We start from the raw sequence: 3,774 nt of genomic DNA, 5'->3' as shown, positions 1-3,774 counted from the left end.
AAAACATTTCTTACATACCGTTATATTGGCTGGGCTGCAAAAATATTTGTTGTGGGCCGTGAGTTTGACATGCTTGGTGTAGAGTTTGATTTCTGGTCAGGGCATATGCCCTGTTGGCAGGCTCAATTCCCAGTATGGGGAATGTAGGAAGCAGAGGATCCATGATTCTCTCTCATCATTGATGTTTCTATCTCCCTCTCCCTTCCTCTCTGAAGTCAATAAAAATATATTTAAAATAAAAAATATTTTTATTGATTTTAGAGAGAAAAGATGGGAGGGCAGGGAGAGAAACACCAATATGAAAGAGAAACATCAATTGGTTGCCTTCTATACTTGCCCTAACCTGGGACCAAACCTGAAACCCAGGTATGTGCAGTGGCCGAGAATCAAAGGAGCAACCCTTTGGTGCACAGGACAACGCTCAACCAACTGAGCAATTCTGTCTGGGCTTATTATTACTTTTTCACTTTTAAATAAAACTTTTAAAAATGTTTTCAATATTCTAGTTTTCCCTTTCCAAGCTTTTCAAATTAATCTAAATTATCTCACTCATAAATAACAGTCACTTTATGAAAACATGTTGCTGCAAAATATGTATTATTTTGTAAAATCAATTCTTTTCCTTTTCTCACAGCACTTCTTTTGCTTTGTTTTGTTTAATTTTGCTATTTGCCTTAAAAGAGAGCCTGCTAGTGGAAAGAGTCTTACAAATTTGAAAGAAGTAATTTCACTACTGGTGAACTGCCAGAATTCTTTTCAACAAATGAATGAACTATAAAGGTACACAATGCATTTATTCCTGCCTCAGCAGACTGGGATTTGCCTTTTTTTTCTGTTTCTCAGTATGAAACATAGATAAGGATGGCTGTAATAGGGCCTGGGCAAAATTTCAAGGTAGTTGCCAAAAACACATGTCTGTCTAACACACGAGGGAGATGATAACCTTTATCTTTAAAATCCAAAAATTACCAGTGTTTTATTACAGTTTTATTTCAGCCTTATTCAATTGTAATTGCATATTTTTTAAATAATGAAACTATATGCCTGCTGCCCAACAATTATTCTTTTTTCCAAGTGATTCTCAGCCCAAATTTTATATACCCAAAGAATGGTTGTGATGTTTTATTTGGTTTGGCTTTGTCTTGTATTCTTTTGTAAAATAGATTAAACAATACACCTCTAAAGCTTGAGTTAATTATTTGCCAAAAGCAATCTCTCCAGCCAATGATAGTCTTGGTGCTGGAAGGGCATTTATATTTTTTGGCTGGGCTTATTTTTCCCCTCTACAATTCTTTGAGAAGGATGTTTTTAGTTTTGTAGCATAGATTCTTGAAACTGCAGTAGAGCAATTTTTGCCACAGGGTTTGCAGCCAGAAGCAAAAATTTAGAAGCCCACTTTAAAAGAAAATAATCCCAAGACTAGTATATCATAGATAGATAGTTAATATTAATTGTGAAATGACAAGCAAAATTAAAGTATGAATGTAGTCCTGATACAGTTATATTTTCCAAATACACTAAGTGCCCTCCCCTGCCAGCTTGGTTGACCCTATTAACTTTCTTTTTTAATCTTATCCCCTTCACACACAATTGTATTTGTCTTCCTTATTGGCTTCTCCCTCTCACACAATTTTTCTCTCTCCTTTATGTAAGACTTTTTCCTACTGACTCATCATTTATAAACTTTTCTTTCTTCCTCATTTCCTACTTCTGTTCCATCATCCTTCTTCCCATCTTTCTCCTACCCTCCTTCCCTCCCCACATTCCTTCTTTCCTTTATCTTTATCTTTGCCCTCCCTCCCCTTTTCCTTCCTTCCCACCTTAATTTTTTTCTTCACTTCCTCCCTTGGACCTGCTTTGCTCTCTCCCCCATTTCTTCCTTCTTCCCATTCTCCTTTTAAGCTCTACTGGCTCCTCTTTAAGACTTTTCTTCCCTTTCTCTTTTTCTCTCATCCTACCTTTCCCAAAAATTCTTCTCTACTTACTTCCACTGTTTTAATATCTATCTATCTACATGCCTAATTATTCACTATCATTTATCTTTTTTTCTTTTCTGACTCCTTCTTTTAAAATCTGTCCCCAATACATAACTATACTTGATTTTCATTATAGCTCCTACAGTTCACTCATACATCTTCTTTCCTTCTTTAACTCTGCTGTCTACTGACTCCTTTATAAAGTTCTTCCCTCCCTCCTTCCCTTCTTCTTCTTCTTTTTTTTTCCCCCACTGAGCAATTCTATTGGTTTAAGATGAGCTTCATATGAGGTAATAAAGCCGTCTGGAGGGGAAGGGGTGGGAGGCCCAGGGGCATGGCCAGATCATCTGTCCAGAAGTTGTGTCCCCCTGTTTGGCACCTCTGGTAAGTAGGGCAAGGCTGGAGTCTCCACAGATCCCAGAGCAGATAAGGGGTGGGGGAGAGAGAATGGGTGAAACCAGAGAGAGAGAGAGAGAAACATAATAGTCATCTATGTGTCTGAGAGAGAAAGAATGTATATGTGTCTATAGAGAAACAATAGTTGTGTATGTATCTATGAGAGAGAGAAACAGAGTAGTTGTGTATGTGTGTAAGAGAGAGAGAGAGGATCTGAAAGTAGGGTTCTGGGGTGTGTTTCTGTGTAATAAATGGAAAGAGAAAAAGATTGAAAAGAAGGGAGAAAAAAGGGGAGACAGACCTCACCTTCCCTTAGGGGACCCCCTTCTCCTTGCCATGTAGTCAGCAACCCCAGCACTGAGTCGGCTGGGGTAGGGCGACCCCATTTGCCCTTCTCCATCTTGTGCTTCTCCTGTGTCTGGGGCTTGTCCTCTGGATGCCTTTGTCCTCTCATCAAGAGTCACCTCTGAGCCCCACCCTGTGGCCTGAGGGGTGAGAGCAGTGGGAAGTGTCAGAATGAACGCTCCCTGGTCCTTCTGTTGGGGACGTCACTGAGGACGGGGTCACAGCCTCCTGCCAGCACCGTTTGCCCTCATTTCCCGAGGGCTGTCCATCTGGCCTCCCCGAGGATATCTCCATGGCCCCCTGGGCCCATCGAGTGTCGGAGTGATTCCACCTGGGAAGCAGGGCAGGAATCTCCATTGAGCCCGGGCATCCCCAGAAACATGTCTCCGGATCCTGAAAGATTGAAAGAGCCGCCAGAGCCTGCGGAGGAAGGGGGTGCCGGGAGCTGATGAGGCTGTGGCCCCCCTGGGTGACAGGCACGGTGGTCTTGATGGCATTGATGTTTCCCTCCTCTTGAAACTTTCCGATATTTTTCTTATAGCGAATCCGCTTGTTGCCAAGCCAGTTGGAGACCTGAGAGACGGTGATGCCACACTTCTTGGCGAGATCCTCCTTTGCCTCCTCACTGGGATACGGGTTACTCAGGTGGGAATAGAAATACTCATTTAGAACCTCGGTGGCCTGTTTGCTGAAGTTCCCAGGTTTCCGTCTGGCACCCAGGAACCGGGAGCGCAGGGTCATGCCGGCCTCGCAGGTGCTCTGCCTGAGCTGCCTCTGGATGGCCTGAACTTCCGGTGGATGATGCTCCCACCGCCCCGTCTCCTTGGGGGCCACGGGCCTGCGGCTCTGCTCCCTCGGCAGGTTCATGACGTGGGCCCTGAACTCGTTACACGCCTGCTCACACTTCTCCAGCTCCGAGTGGTAGATATGGCGGATCTGGGCGAATTTGCTGCGATAGTCCAGTTTGATGGAGTTGTCAGGGGACACACCGCCTGGGAAGCTGCCGTGGCTGCAGCTGCTGCTCCTGAGCCCCCCCCCTGCCCCCCCCCCCCCTTCT

The 3,774-nt window shown here is 44.0% G+C and overlaps 1 pseudogene; it reads right to left on the bottom strand.

The window, feature by feature from the left end:
* Positions 1-2,825: 2,825 nt before the first annotated feature.
* Positions 2,826-3,774, bottom strand: part of LOC102250364 — a 1,433-nt pseudogene continuing 484 nt past the window's right edge.

Source organism: Myotis brandtii, unplaced genomic scaffold, assembly GCF_000412655.1.
Source record: "Myotis brandtii unplaced genomic scaffold, ASM41265v1 scaffold570, whole genome shotgun sequence".
Taxonomy (NCBI): domain Eukaryota; kingdom Metazoa; phylum Chordata; class Mammalia; order Chiroptera; family Vespertilionidae; genus Myotis; species Myotis brandtii.
This window is presented reverse-complemented; position numbering and strand designations above follow the sequence as displayed.